Source organism: Sinocyclocheilus rhinocerous, unplaced genomic scaffold, assembly GCF_001515625.1.
Source record: "Sinocyclocheilus rhinocerous isolate Xijiao unplaced genomic scaffold, SAMN03320098_v1.1 scaffold4561, whole genome shotgun sequence".
NCBI lineage: Eukaryota > Metazoa > Chordata > Actinopteri > Cypriniformes > Cyprinidae > Sinocyclocheilus > Sinocyclocheilus rhinocerous.
The window spans coordinates 184,107-201,099 of NW_015657966.1; the positions used below are offsets into that span (position 1 = coordinate 184,107).

Here is a 16,993-nt window from a genome sequence, read left to right on the forward strand (position 1 = left end):
TAAAATCATATGTAACATTATAAATGTCTTTACTGTCGCTTTTGATCAATTTAATAACCTGCAACCTGTGGCTGGTAGTACATAGTATGATATGATTTCTGAGCAAACTGTTAAGAACATGTACATGACGAGGTCAATCAGATCACAGCTGGTGGTTTTCATCACAATTTCAGCTTTTATGATTTCAGCTCAAATTACAGTGTTGGAGTTGCATTTTTTGGTCAGGGCTGCATGATTATGACAAAAACCATAATTGTTGATTATTTCCCTTGATAATGCGATCACAATCATTTCAGTAAATAAAAATAACTTTTAAAATACATGGCCACTGCATACCATATATAGGCTGCACCTCCAAAACAATTTTTTTAAACGAAATCCACACTTTTTACAGTTAACTGCAGCAGCCATAATCATAAATCAGACTATTTCTTTGATTTATCAACCTGTAATTGATACTTAAACACATTCTCCATGGCAGCATTAAATTTATCAACATAACCGATTGTCCTCGAATCGCCCGGTCTTGGCACATTAACGGTTATGCCACCTGCAGCCTCCGTAGAGCCTCTGGTGAGCAGGGCTTCCCCCTGAGCCACAGACAATGGCATCTTTTGAGTGCACGAGATGAGCACTAGGACCCAGAGAGCGCTGCATTTTCTTCCAGGGGTTGCCGAAGCCTCAGCGCACACCCCTGCTTAGGCAAACTGAGATAGGAAAAGAGAGAGGGTGAGACTGGAGGAACGCAGCTCTGTTGTTGTGGTCACTCCGAGAACCCTGCGCGGCGCAGAAATGGAGGGGCTGAAGTGCAGGAACTGACCCGCTGCCATCGGGAGGACAGGAATACATGTGGAAGGGCTTCTACAGAGTGGATCGGGATTAAAAGGTGACCCGATTGTTGATCTTTAGGGCACACGCGCGCGCAAGAATGCAAGAGTGCGCGCTTTTGTGAGCGTGGTTGTTGTAGAGGCTTCAACAAAAGGAGGCTGGAGTGTGTTTGGGAGTGTAGGGACGGATTGTGGAAATGAGTCATCGCTGTGCACGAGGGGAATACGTGTGTGTGTGTGTTTGGGGTGCTCTTCCTGTCTGGGAGGAAAGACAGCACTGTTTTTATGGGGAAAAAAGCGCAAGGCTGTTTGTTCAGTGCAAAATCGGGAGAGAATGACGCGAGACAAAAGTTTGCAGTGGATTTGGAAGGAAACACCGCAGTTGTGTCATTAACTTCTCATCTGTTAGACCATCTGAGGAAGCTCAGGAGCGTTGCTGTGGGGAAGACAGGTTTACCACAGACTGCTTGTGATCTCTGTGATAGCCTGGACAGATGGTGGTAGGTGTGTGTGTGTGTGTGTGTGGTATGTTGTGTCTGTCAGGCGGAAAACTAGTTAAGAGAAGCAGATCTGATGAGGACCACAGCAACAGCAGAAAGACGCCTCGTCTGACTGGCTCTACAGCTGATTGTACACATGAACGCGCTGCCACGTGTGTGTGTGTGCCTGTTTTTCTATTCTGGTGGGGATTTAAACCTGATTACACACAGACTCATGGGGTCTCGTGTCACGGTGGGGACCCTAAATTGAGGTCCCCACAGGTAAACAAGCTAATAGATCACACAGAATGAAGTTTTTTGAAAATCTAAAAATGCAGAAAGTTTCCTGTGAGGGGTAGGTTTAGGGGTAGGGTTGGTGTAGGACAATAGAAAATACGGTCTGAACAGTAGAAAAACCATTACGCCTATGGAGAGTCCCCACAAGGATAGCAAACCAGACGTGTGTGTGTTTGAGTGTATTAATCTGTGTGCAAGTGTGTGGAGTCTGTTTACACTTTTGGGATGCTGATTTGGATTCTTGGGTGACTGTATCACACAGTGATATCAGCCAGATTAAATGTCCCCACAGAACTGTAAAACCTGAAATCAGCTACAATGTGAGGACCAATCAGCGGGTACCAATGAGGAATGTTAAAAAATTCTGTCATATTTTGAAGATGGTTGGTAGTTTTGGTTACCATTGACTTCAATTGTGCGAATGAAAAAACAATAAAAAAAAATCTTAGGTGGAGAAACCCCCGGAAAGAAGAGAAACCCCGCTCTGAGCGAACTTGATGTGGGAGAAAATGTCAGATTTAATGACATTTAATGTCAGATGTTCAGATTTTTTTTAAAAACCTGCTTCTCATTTCAAGGGAAATCTCGCCTTCACTTTTTACCGCTCACATACTCTGGTCAAGAGTGAAACGGTTTCAGTATTGGACCATCGACCAATAAGATTAACTGTTGTGATATACACTTACATTTTTTCATTTAAATTTTGTCTCTGATAAATATAATACACACACTATAAAAATCATTTTCTTAATCCGTATCAGTGTATACTACCTTAAACTGAAAAAAAAAAACATTTGTTACTTGAAACAAAATACATGTTAACTGAAATTAAAAACAAATAAAAAAACCAACAACCTCAAACTTGTTTTATTTCAGACAGTTGCCAAGGCAACAATTGTAATTTTTGTTCCGTTTAACTTTAAGTACTAAATCAACTAAAACTAATAAATAAAAATAAGATGATTAATCATCTTCGCTGTGTAAAATCTACATAGATAAATCTCAGAAAACAAATAAAGAGAACAAAATTACTAAAACTTTTAGAATGCTAAATTACTAAAACTAAAATTAGATTGAAATCAAACTATGAAATTAAAATCTAATTCAAAATTTTAGCAAAATCTGTTATAGTACATCAATGATACTAAAATATATTTGGTCAGTATTTTTGTCTTGTTTTTAAGTCACAATATTTTAAAATTGTTAAAACAAGATGCATTTACATGAAGTAAAATATCTTAATGTAAGCAAATTTGTATTTTTTTTAAATCAAATTTAAAATTTAATTTAGTGAGGTTGATGCAAAAGCTTGCTTGCTGTAGTTATTTAATTTGATTTAATTTAATTTTTACTGGCGAACAAGACAAAATACTTGGAATGATTTTTCCTCTATGTAGCAGTATTCAAAATCTATGCGCACTGTACAACACAATTCAATATACTGTACTGTACAATGCCGTGTACAACACTGTAAATATACAACAGTGTGTAAAGGTGGTGAGGATCAGTCCTGGAATGTGAATCCAGTTCATCTAAAGATGCAAAATGTGTCGAAAACAAGTGCGTAATTGTAACTATTCAGCCTCGTTTTTAGTGATATGATGATATGATGTAATGCTCCAAAATAATGAGTTTCAGGCCACAAAACCAGCAGCCAGACTGAAGCGAAAACAGCCAGAACACTATGTTTCCTCTGTGTCCTTGAACTTGTTTGAGAGAAAAGAGCAAAGCGAGGAGCGAGAGGGGTGTTTAGTTTCAGGGGCTGATGTCATGACTCATGATGTCATGCTGTAGTCTGACTGATTGCTCTGCAGCTCTGCTTCTGATTGGTCGACGGCCGCGTCATGTGAGTCAGTGACTGATTTTATTTTTATTTTTCATAAATATTTACTGGCTGGTTTCTGGTGAAAGTGGTTGGCACTGTACTGTGTGTGTATGTGTTTGTGTAGTAGGGAAGCTGTATGCATATAGAGCACTGTGTAAGTATGTCTTATCGTCCAAACTAACCCTCAGTCAGCGGAGTAATGATTAACTGTGGTTATCTTTATAACTGGAGTATATGCGGCTATAAAAGCCCATTTCACGTGATGATGATGTTACGCCTTTGTGACTCATAACTTAAGTGATTGATCATCTTCGCCACTGGGCCTTTGTGTCATTTTCTAAAATGGTTTAAACAGGGTCTGTTATTCTTGAAAGCTATTAGTGGTGCTTAATTAGGTCATCAGTATTATTGCTTATTATTTCAGTGTTATTTACATACTATTAAAGTATTTCTTCATATTTTTAATTAGCCTTTATTTTTTATAATTTCAGGATTCATTTTAATTTCAGTTTAACTTTGAGTAATTTTGTAGGTTTTCCATTTTTATTAGTCATTTTAGAACTTATTTGCCTAAACATATTTAGATAAAGGCTTGTGTTTTTAAAGATGTTTATTTAATATTTATATTTTGTTTCAAGTAATGACAATTATTTTTAAGAGTTTTAATCGGGGTTATTATAACTAAAACTAAAACTATAAAAACGTTTTTGTTACTTGAAATAAATAAATAAATAATTAATAAAAAACCGTAAACTTGTTTTATTTCAGTTAGCTGTTTCTCAGTTTTATTTAGTTTAACTGATATACTAAAATAACTAAAACTGAAATAACAATTTCAACTAAAACTGGCAATAATTAAATTATTAACAATTCTAACAAGAATGTACGAATAAAAATGGTAATAAAATATACTAATGAAAATGACAAAAATACTCCTAAAAATACTCCAAAAAATAACCTAAAATTTTAAAATTAAAATAGAAAAGGAAAATATCAAAATAAAAACGAATTCCTATTAATAAAACCTATATCTCAATACAATAACCCTGGTTTTAGTTCACATTAACAACATTGGTTTATGTGTGACCTTGAAACAGAACTCATATGTCCTATACCACCACAATACTTCATATTTCATAATTTGGATTTATGTGCTATATTGTTGTCCTAGAAACCGTATGAAATCTGAAAAAAGATTCTTCCCAAAGAATCTCCCATCCTTGTGGTTTTTTTTTCTTTGGTCTCTTCTCTCTCTCTCTCTCTCTCTCTCGTGGACTGTAAAAGTGAAAGAGTCGGCTCACTTACAGAATGGGTCTGAGTGCACCGGCTGGATGATCTCTCAGAAGAAACCTCATGGGTCAAAGAACAGCTTAAGCTGAACATTTACGTTTTAAGACATTATATTATTGAAGCTGAAGTGTCATTTTATGATGTAAAATTATGTCTCCTATCCCACATCCTGATGTTCAAAGTCATCTAGAAGTAAGACATTCATAGGCTGGATTTTCTGAAAAGACATTGCCTTAGAAATTGATGTGAATTGCCATTCAAAAGTTGTTTTACTTCAGCAATTTGACACATTTCTGAGTGAAACAGGATATTTAATGTGAACAAATAACTTGATTTTACCTATCATAAATGTATTGCATTCATTATGCTAAATTGCTGAAGCATTGCTTACGATAACAATATGGCTAATAGTTGATGTCAAAGTGACATCAGTGAGTAGATGAGGTTAGCTCATAAAAAAGCAATTATTGTTATTATTATGTATTTTTTTCAACATATGTATGCTGATTTGGTGATCAATTATTATTGGTGCTCAATTATTAATAATGATTCTTATTATTATCAATGTTGAAAGCAGTTTTTTTTATATTTTTGTAGAAACTTGATAGGACTTGAATTTTTTTTAAATATATTTTGTTATATTATGAATGTTTTGATATTTTTATTGCATCCTTGCTGAATAAAAATATTAACTTCTTTAAAAAAAATTTTTAAATCTTACTGACCCCAAATATTTGAACGATATTGTAGATTAAGAAAGTAAATATGAATCTGATTCATGTTGGTCATTTAGGCTGCGTTTACACTGCAAGTCTTAATGCACAGATCCGATCTTTTGACCATATCCGATTTTTTGGCACGTCTGTTTACATTCACTTTAGACACGACTGGTATCCGATATCTGTGTTTACATCAATTCCCACCCAAAAAGATTGTCTGCAGTGATCGCTTTACTATGCACATGCTAGACCCTCGGGTTTTAAATGGCTGTTAAAATTATTTATATAATTCACGTCGAATGACCATTATTATTTGCCAGCATGGACAACGGCTGTCATGGATGTTTTGCAGCACAAAATCTGACTGAACGGATAAAGACCGGAAAATAACGGTGATTTTAATTTGTTAGACTATTTTATCTACAGCTCGTTAGAGGTAGAATTCTTTAGTGAAATAAAGATGATATTTATTGAAATGAATTCGAATTAAGGAGAGAGAGAGAGGACATTTGCTAAATGGCTTAATTTTTTATTTTTAAAAAGACAAATATAATTAATTATAATTTGCACTTACAAATTGCATAAATAAAATATTAGTGTTTCCCACAGACTTGCATTCTATTTGTGGCGGCATATATATGTAAACTCATTCTCTGCCAGCAGGAGGCACTGTTGGAGTGGTAGAGATCGAGGTTTTCCCGGTAACGCTGTACACAAAGCAGCGCTCCACTCACGAACGCTGCTTTATCAGACATTACATGCAAGAAGAAATGAAAATGACATCCAAAATTGTCTGAAGACAGTCGGTTTCCTTCAGAAATACAGTGATATAAAAACACCCGCACCGGGTTTCGATTTTGAAACGTGCAGTGCTCATGTTTATTCAACATGTGCTAGCATGTTCTTCTCTTTAAAAAGTCAACCTGTTCTGTGAGTTAGTGGAGAACAGCAGCTAGAGGCTAATTTGGCTAATTTAGTGACATTAAAGTTAGTTAAGCTGATGGAAGCTCACCTGCTGTTAGCACCGCTACGAGGCAATCACAAGACTCCAATACACCTCCGATGCAGACGACATGACCACAAACTTGAAAATAAAATACAAAAGATGTTCTTAACAGTGGTGTTTCTTAACTCAGTTTTCCTCAGTAGGTTGTCAGCTTGCTGTTTTATGTTAACGTTACGTCTGTCACTGAATTTAGGGACCGTCTCTAAAGTTACATACGACATTGGTTCACACTTTCTGACTTAAATAGCATTTGAAGAGAATTACCTTTAACGCACTTTACCTCAGTATTTCATGTTAATTCGCTGTTAAGGTTAAATAACGACTCGCCAGAGGAGCTAATTTTTCGCAGGCAAGTTTAATACTGTAAATTGATTTACAGTAGTGACTGTATATATTTTCCCATAATCCTTTGTGGTTTACAGTAAAATACTGTATACACATTTTACAGTATCTTACTGTACATATTACAGTATAATACTGTTCAAATTACAAAAATCGGTTACAGTGTAGGATTTCTGATCTCAAGCAACAAGGGCTGTGTTTCAGATCTCTTTATGTGGACTCAGTTCCATCTCTCCAGTCACATGTTCATGAGCTTGTCCCTCTGCTCCTGTGCGTCTCCCTTTGCTCTGTCTGGACCATGCGTGGGCCTGTTCTTTGGCAATGCAAAGGGGAAAAATACCTTCCTGTATGATGTCAGAGCTTAAACACCAGAGCAAAGCAGAACACAATCTGAGAGAGGCCCTGAACTCACTCCCTACCAACAACAGCAGGAATGAGGATCATCTTTTTTCAATGCTGCCGCTTCGCTTAAGAGCAGCGCGGCGTTTATACCTTAATAGTCCTTTCAGCTGAGGCTGTGGCCGCTCCATTCTTAGCATTGGTCATCTGAGAACGGGCTTCTGATCGGGCCTGAATAAACAGCTGTGACGGTCATGAGTGCATTGCGGGTCTAGTTTCTCCTGTCTGAAATGTTACCAACGCTTGTATGGAAAGGTCCACACACACATAGAATGGCCTTAGCTGACTGTTTCATGTATATAACGAATAATGAATTTGTCTGAATTCTTGCTTATTTCTTAGCTGGCACAAAAATCTTGTTATATCTTATGCTTATTTTTTATTTATTTATTTTTAACTGGTGGCCGAAATTTAGGTGAATCCCTATGTTGCATATGCTTTTAGCTAAAGTGACTTATAGTGCACTTAATGCAGTCCCCCTGGACAATGCTGATGGGTCAAGGGTTCAGAGTTCACTTAGCATCAACCAGCCGAAGGTTAATGCAAGTACTGCAACAATTCCAATAATGGAGGCAGAAAGCATCTTTTTCTATTGACGGCCAGTGTTGGCGAAAGTTACTTTTAAAAGTAATGCATTACAATATATATTGACTCCATAAAAAAGTAACTAATTACCTTACTTAGTTACTTTTTATGGAAAGTAATGCGTTACGTTACTTTTGCGTTACTTTTTAAATCTGGACAGGGCTTGCTTGTTTGTTTTTAAAATAAAAAAGTATTTATTTGGGTGCAAATATAAAAGCCTTTTCACACCAAAAGTGAAATGAATAAGCCTCAGGCTGAAGGGAAAGTAAATTTACGTCCATACAGTAGAATACAGAAGAAGAAATTTCAACACACTTCAGCAATAAAAAATTTTTTTGCTTATTATTATGGTTGAACTGGATAATCGAAGGTCAGAAGGACCATTCAAAAGTATACGGCAGATTTCAAATCACATGCTGCTTTGGCTGAGTGACTACCATTGAGGTAGATGGGAATGCTAATGGATAGCTTCTGCTGGTATTATAGACCTCCTTGGCTCAGCGCTTGATCCCAGTGCTGAGCTTTTATTCTTGTGCACAATAAAGGGTCAATTATTCCCGAGAAGCTGTCATTGAGGAAAGCTCCTCTTTTGTCCCCTTATCGTGATGATTAAGTGCCCAGGACTATTATGTGAGGGACCCTCATAAAGAGCAGGAGCAGAGCAGGACGTGTGGAGCTGAGATGCTGTGCTGCGGTCAGATGCAGGCATGCTGACTCCTCTGATTCATGCTCTGAATACGCTCAGAGGAATCAGGTTTTCACCAAAGAGTGCAGCAAACACTCTCAACATCTGAGTGTGTTAATCACCACGTCTATTACCAGAGCACAAGACTGAAAGAATCATGGAATTAAGTCAAAAGGGTTGTGTACCGGTCATGGGTTTTGTCTCTTCACACTTCTATACTTCTAATTCTCACTGATGTGAATCAGTATATTACTGAACAAAAATTCAGGCATTAGCAAGGCCCTTGATCCACTGAGTGTCTGTGATTTAAAAAAAGGAAAACGCTTCAAAAATCCAGTTTAAAAAATGTATTTAAATTTCTTAGAATTGTAGTCTTTGTATTTATTGGTTTCGAAATACTTTTATATGTTCTAAAAAAAAGTTTCAATTTAATGTCTCTAAAAAATATCATGCAGTGTAACCAAGTAAAACGTTACATATTTCCCTACACCTTGAATACATGAATGTAAACATCTAAATCATTATTTTATAAATTAATATTTTTTAATGACTGATAATACATTGATAGTAATAAGAATTATTATTAATGATAATTCTTGTTACCAAATTAGCATTAGAATGCTTTCTGAAGGATCATGTGACACTGAAGACTGGTGTAATGATACTGAAAATTCAAATTTTTCAAATTGATTTAAATTGTAATAATATTTATATATATTCTATATATATTTAAATATATTGTAATAATAATTTTAACTGTATACATTTGCAATTTAAATATTCATGAAAAATGTAATGAAATTAAAACAATTATAAATCATTATTCAGCAAAAAAAGAATAGAATAAATAAAAGCACAAGTTGTTGGAAAGTATGTATAAGGTGTCAATTATAAGTAAGTACTGTGTTAAAGCTTATAATAGCACCAATTGAATCAACACAAACAACATTTCTGAGGGAAAATATTAATTATAAGTAAGCTTACACTTATTCTAAGTTAGATCCACTATTGTATGCTGTTGCCGTATGGCAACATATAAAGTATCTTAAAATATTTTTTTCCAATTTTTTTTTTTTACAGCACTTCAAGTTAAGCCATTCTTAGAAAAGAAAAAGATTCAAATATTTTTTTCTATAGATTTATCATAATGCGTGTGGTAGAGGGTTAAATAACATACTTTCCCTATAACTTCTACATTCCTTAATAATTGTTGTTTTATTGTATAGTTTTTTATTATTTTTCATCATATATTTGTAATTTTCTTGAGTAAAAAGTATTAATATAATGACTATATTATTAATATTGACGTTATTGATACACGGTTTTGCAACAGTCCTCTCTACTAGGGTTGCAAAGGTGTGGAAAATTTCCGGAAACTTTCCAAAAATCCCTGAAATATTCAAAAAAATCCTGGAAACTTTCCAAAATTACTGGAAATTTTCCACCTTTTTGCAACCCTATCTCTACGATGTAATTTACTATTGGTCCCACCACATGACTTTGATTTTCAAATATTAATAAGCAGTGAACCAGTTTTGTTAAAATATTTAAAAATATATATTCTTTTAATAATGCTTTTTTTTTTTTTTTGTGGACAGCTTTTTGTGCATTTTTTACTTTAGCTCCCCCAAAACATCTATTAATTTGAGTTGCAAAAGCATGCTAATCATAGAAGAAATATATTCAAGTCAGTGTATGTGTGTGTGTGTGAATTGTATTTTTTAATAAATTAATAGACATGACAAAAAATGAGCATCACATCGCTGACCCACGTGCGACATGATTACAAGGTTGTGCATCAAAACAGCTGGTATTATCATCAACATCGCTGTATATTTTTTTTTTTTTTTGTGGACAGCTTTTTTTGCATTTTTTACCCTCAAAACATCTATTAATTTGAGTTGCAAAAGCATGCTAATCATAGAAGAAATATATTCAAGTCAGTGTATGTGTGTGTGTGTGAATTGTATTTTTTAATAAATTAATAGACATGACAAAAAATGAGCATCACATCGCTGACCCACGTGCGACATGATTACAAGGTTGTGCATCAAAACAGCTGGTATTATCATCAACATCGCTGTATAGCACACCATGACCGATATCCTTCTGATAACATCGGTTTCATTTATGATTCATCTTCGTTGTAGCGTTTAAAAAGTCCACTCCCTGGCCAGTGTAGGTAGTGGACTAAGAAGTGGACTGAAACTGCTGGAGGATGCGAACGGGATTGTTTGAACAAACTGACACGAGAAGGACGCCGGGGACTGCGGTCGCCTTGCGGAAGTGTGTGGTGTTCTCGAGTTCACAAAGGGCACATTTGATGAATATGTATCTGCCGCTGGACTGTCAGCTCTCACGGCCCCGGTCTCATCTTGCTCTTCCACTCCTTCTCCTGTCCTTTGTGCTCAGATCCGTGGATGCATGGCTTCTCCCTAGAGCTTCTGTCTAATCATGGTACCATCATCCCTCAGTCACGTTACCCTGGCAGGCCCTGTCAAGCAGCATACGCTGGAGGACGTGTTGACTTTCAAATGCTGCTGATGACTAGAGGATGTTCTTTTTCTTCTCTCTCCTGATGGTCAGGGGCCAGGAAAGAGTTGGGTACCAATGCTGGGTTGCTGCGGGAACGAACTTCAGGCTGATGGCGAGCGGCCCTTCCTCCTGTTTGCTGGAGATAAGTGGTGATGCCACCGGGCTGAAGTCTTTGTGGTTGTGTCTTTAAACACTGGCTGTTTGTGTTTTTCAACCACTTCGACTCAAAACTTCAGACTTGGAGTGAGAAGGTTATGTAAACACCTTTAAGACTTGAATAAATGGACAGTTTGAGTGTCCTTTCATTGACCTTTGGGTGTGGTGCATCTTTAAGGGACTATTTCAGGTTTAATAACAACTCTATCGACAGCATCTGTGGCCTTCTGATGTTTACTGCTGAAAATAATTTCCACATGTGCCTCGGTTTCTAAAAATAAACTGTAATGAACTTGCGAGTGAAGTATGCGGCAGTTGTAGAGCACTGGAAATAAACAATAAACATATACAGTTATTGCACTGTTTCCAAAGTGGAGTTTATTACGTGTTTGCAGGAGACTTGTTTAAAGCAGTCACTTGTTTGTGCACAGCATACAGTCTTTCAATTCTTGTCATAATCATGTAAATCTAGTAAATTATATATACAATGTAGTATTATTGGTCTATAGGTGTCCACATTTGTTTTTTCACAAACTGAGTGACGAGTCAAAATAGTAACTGTGTAGTTGGATTTTTTTGACTAGTAATATTTTTATATATGCTGTAGCAAGGAATTTATTTAGTATTTTATTTTAACATATATATTTATATAATTATATATATAAATATAAAATATATAAAATTGGGGTCATAATTTAATTTAATTTAATTTAATTTAATTTAATTTAATTTAAACTTTCTATTCATCAAAGAGTCCTGAAAAAAAGTATCACAATTTCCACAAAAATTTTAAGCAGCACAACAGTTTCAACATCGAAAAGAATAATAATTGTTTCTTGAGCAAATCAGCATATTCAAATGATTTTTGAAGGATCATGTGACATTGAAGACTGGAGTAATGATGCTGAAAATTCAGCTTTGTATCACAGGAATAAATTACATTTGACAATATATTAAAATATATATTTTTTTCTAATTGTAATAATATTTCATAATATTACTGTTTTTTTAATGTGTTTTTGATCAAATAAATGCAGCCTTAGCTAGCATAAAAGACTTCATAAAAAGATAGCATCTAAGAAACATGTATATAATGCACTACTCTATATGATTGTATTAAGACCAAGTAATATACCTCATGTATTTGGTTAATACACTACCAGGAATGACTCGCCCCTTTTCCACTACAGTGCAGTATATCCATAAGGGCTGCATGATTAATCGAATGCGATTTGTCATGCGCATCTTGTCAGTAAAGCCGGTTCTGTAATCAGTAGTACATGTCCATCACATGCTTTCAGATGGAGCAGCATTTACTACACAGAGCCGTAGATCACTGACAAGCTACGCAAAATCACATTCATAATCGCAGACGATTTAATCGTGTGATTATGAAATCGAAGAAATCATTCTGCAATTATAAAAGTTGTTTGCGTAGCTTGTCAGTGAACTACGGCTCTGTGTAGTAAATGCTGCTCCATCTGAAAGCACGTGAAAATACCACATTTAATAACACGTTTTTACTCCAAACTCACTTCATAACGTCAGTCGAGTGTTTGAAATAAATCCTTTTGTGAGATGATGCAGCTTCTTACACAGAATAAGGCACGCAACATATTTCATAGCATTTAAGCAGTGATAAAGGCATTGCATTATAAATATACTTAATTATAATGAAAATTATAATAATAATAACTCAGATAAACCATATTGTCATAAAAAATTCAGATCGGGTTAGATTTTCTGCGTTTTTTCGCATCCGTAGCAAGCATTTTGAGAGGTGTTTTGACAATTCAGATCCACCGTACAAGCGAACGCCGAAATCCAGAATGGCGATTGTCAAGTTGATCCACTTTGTCTCGCAGCACAAAGCACTTTAAAACACAATGAGTTCACAGAAATTGGTGGTCTTCTTTTTAATATGTGGCTCTAATATCACTAGCAAAGCATCAAACTGAGCCACTGACATCCTGAAGTAAACTTTGAATCTCCTGTGATAATCCCGCTGCTCCTTAATAACGAGGGGAACTCTCCTTCCTCTCTGTATCTCAGGATTGGATGGACCCAATATTTCCTTTCTTTTTCTCTTTTTAAGAAGTGAGAGGACAACAAAATCATCCTCACTGCTTGAAGACTCCATTTAGTATTGCTTTGTGAATTTTTTCGCAACTGATTAATTAATCATGCTCAGTGTGCAAGGTTTCTGTGCGTGACTAATTTTTAGGATGACGAATACGAAAAAACGCATTCGGACTCAGTGTGCAAGGACCTTAAGGCTGCTAGTCCTGTATGCATAAAGGTTTCTTCAGCAAACCATGGTGATGTATACCATGGATGTATGCAGGTGTGTGTGTAATGTATTGTAGTTGTGCTCATTCATGAGTACCACATTCTCAGATGACATTTAGTTTTTCCCAATTATAATAAGACGAACTCAGATAAACCATATATTGTCGTAGTCGTGTGTTTATTAGTCACATTGAATCAATGAAAGCAGTTAAATCTTCTGTTTATTCAGCAACCGCTTTAGGGATTTCCTGATTTCTTCTGCAGGGCGTATTTGGAGTTTCAGCGCGAGAGCGCCCTCTGGCCTTCGGATGGAGATTTACTACTGATCACAGAACTGTGCTTCACTGAAAGATACGCATGTCAATCGCAGCTTCTGCCTAATCGCGATTTATGGCCTTTGCAATTTAATTTTGATTAATCGTGCAGCCCTGTAAAGATTACACACGCTTTGATATAATGATGAAATTATGTGTTGTGCAGATACTGTCATGCTGGATATAAAAGCAAAGGGGGGAGTCTTTTTGGCTCCCTGCTCTTTCCCGATTACTGCCATCAGTTACAGTTCAGGTCAAAAGCAAAGACTGTGTAATTGAGAGAAAAACAGAGTGAGAAAGAGAGGGGACCCTCTGCAAAAGCGTGCTGTGAATGCAGGGGCCCAGGGCCAGCGCTGTTTTAAGCCTGACTTCTGAGAGTAGAGGTCTGCTCTCTGCACCAAACTTCACTCGCAGACCCTCGGGCTGAGAGCGGTCAGGTCACCTTCACTAGGCTCAGATCAGACAAGGGAGCGAGGGAACAGGGGAGCAGGGGAATAAAGCAAATGAGCGCTGTAACTCTTCCAACGGTAAGAGCCTGTGGGTAGCAGCGGTTCATACGGAACGGAGGAAGTTCTTGCCCCGAGTCTATTGCATTGCGACCTCCGCAGGGAGCACTGTGCGCTCCGGCCCCTTTGGACAGTGAACCTTCATCTTGACGCCACTGCTTATGGACTTTTCTGATGTCGCTGGCTGAAAGGATGGACTGTATACTTTGATCTGCACACGGCTTGGCTGATTGGTTGGCCGTATGTACATGCCCTTGTGTGCCCTAACACTGTTGTCATGGGAACTGAGGAAATGGAAACTAAACAAGTATTTTTTTTCAGTGCTGGAAAGGAGGGGGAATCTCCCATCTCTTTCAATGCTGGTGTTGACATTGAGACAGAGGTCTATTATTTGTACTCTACGTACCAGAACTGAAATCTCATAAGCGAGATGCAACCCCAGGGTTTTGTGAATGTGCTTTATTGTTGGTCTTTGTGAAGGATTTGTTTAGCAGGTTTTAAATATTTTGAATGAACTCAAGTCCATTGAGATATTTGCTTTTGCTTGTTTTGACTTAACTCGTGAGAAAACCCGGCAATAACTGTTGTAATTGATTGCATATTATTTGTGGTTGCCATTTGCAATGCATTAAACAAAGAATTTTTATGTCTCATGGTGCTTTCATTTATAGGAAAAGTCTCTTGTCCCCTTCGTCTGGTAAATCACTTCTTTGATGTTTTATTTTTTTATTTTCCTTTGCTTTTATAGTTTTGTTTTGCCTTTCGTTTTATTTTGGTTTGGTTTATTTGTATGTTTGTTTATATACGGTAAACACGATAAACTGGTAGAGATTTTGGACTAGCGTCTCAATCGCAGTTATGCTCACGTGATGTTTCCATGCTGCACCGTCACAAAAGATTGTCATTTGAATGCATAAGTGCTGCAGTTTAAAAACAATTGATTTTAAACTTTTTAAAGCGCAGTAAGCAGCAAATATTTTGGTATATGCTTGCACTGTCTGAGAGACTGTTTGAGCGCACACACCTGAAACCCACGCACATACAGCGCAACAAGTCGTTCATGTCTTAAGTGAACGTAAACTGTTGAGAAAGAAAATGCGTGTATCAGTATTTAAGATCTGTTCATTCGGTCTTAAAGTGACAGCAGCCTAATAAACCTGCTGCTGTCTGTGTAATTAATGTTAATGAAACAAAAAAAAGAAAGAAAATCTCTCACTGCTCTCGACTGAATCACTTTTGTAACTTTAATAAGAATAAATCTACATTTAATTTACACAGTGAAAGCTATACAGTGTTTTTTAAAAATATATAACATACATAACATACAATTTAGGTAGTATTTCTTATTGTTATTCATGTAGGTCTATTTCATGTTTCTTTTGTATTTTTTGTGATATCAAAAATTTATGAAGAATTATGAAATTTCATCAATATCAAACATTTTGATATCATTAACCTTACTTAAAGCAAAAAATAATTATATCATGATAATATATACTGTTATCATGAAATGAAATATGATGTTAGATTTTGGTCATATTTACCACCTCTATTTTTTTTTGCTTTGCTTTTTTTTGTTTTGTTTATTTTTTGTTAAGAATTTGTGCAAAGTCTAACAGAAAAATACAAAACAAAGGCAAATTGCCTTGTTTTATTTGCAGTTATCCCAATATAATTACATCAGCTTTTATAGGCGAAAGCTTAACTGAACCAATTTAATTTGATTTTAATTTAATCCATGGTTAATATCCATATGCCATAATATATACATAGTTATCCAAGGTACATCAAAGAACATCATAATAATACCATGGTACTTTTTATACATTTGTTGTAACTAAAGCTGTCAAATGCAGTATCTACAAAGCAGACACTGAGTTTTGACGTTTCTTTTGTTCTGAGCTGTTATGTCTGTTAAATTTGAGTCACTAATGTGCAGTTGGGTGAACTGTTGTTTGCAGTTTCCAGTTTTCAGATCTCTTTGGTCATTTGTCACAACTCTCACCTGAAATATCTTGCTGAATTCCCCTTATTTCAAAGCGTTCCTCGAGGGCTGAAACAAAACTGGATTCAAACTTTCTGTTTGTAAAAGGTAAAATGTAATTGATTCTTGAGCGTAAGGGAAGTTCACTGGCAGCCCCAACGGTACCCTGTTCGAGTAGTTTGTTGTCATAGCAACAGTAAAATTAGCTGGCCCTTTTCTGTCAGATGTAATGTTTTGTGGCAGCGCCACCACAGATACACAAAAAGCAAACCTGCATATCGGGTGTATATATGTGCGTTTATATGTTCCTAGAAAACAACCTCGCATTGTAACCCTTGATGTTTGATGTGTCAGTTCGCTATGTTTACGACTGATTTGTTAACATCTCTGCTGAAATTAAAAACTGCTAAAACCAGCCTAAGCTGGTTTGAGTTGGAAGTAGATGGTTTTAGCTGGACCCTATATATGCATTGATATGTTCCTAGAAAACAACCTCACATTGTAACCCTTTGACGTGTCAGTCCGCTACGTTTACAAATGTTTTGTTTATATCCCTGCTGAAAAAAAACCCGGCTAAAACCAGCCTAAGCTGGTTGGCTGGTCTTAGCTAGTTTAAAGGGTTAGTTCACCCAAAAACGAAAATTAGGCTGTGTTTTACTCACCCCCGAGGCATCCTAGGTGTATATGACTTTCTTATTTCAGACGAATCCAGTCGGCGTTATATTAAAAATAGTCTTTGATCTTTCAAGCTGTTT

The 16,993-nt window shown here is 36.2% G+C and overlaps 1 protein-coding gene across 2 annotated transcripts in view; it reads left to right on the forward strand.

Moving 5' to 3' along the window:
* The first annotated feature begins 634 nt into the window (after positions 1–634).
* Positions 635–16,993, forward strand: part of LOC107721814 (forkhead box protein N3-like) — a 43,222-nt gene continuing 26,863 nt past the window's right edge. For both annotated transcript variants that reach the window (XM_016529984.1, XM_016529983.1), the window contains exon 1: positions 635–886. The gene's annotated coding sequence lies outside the window, so the exon portion shown is untranslated. The remainder of the gene's footprint in view (positions 887–16,993) is intronic.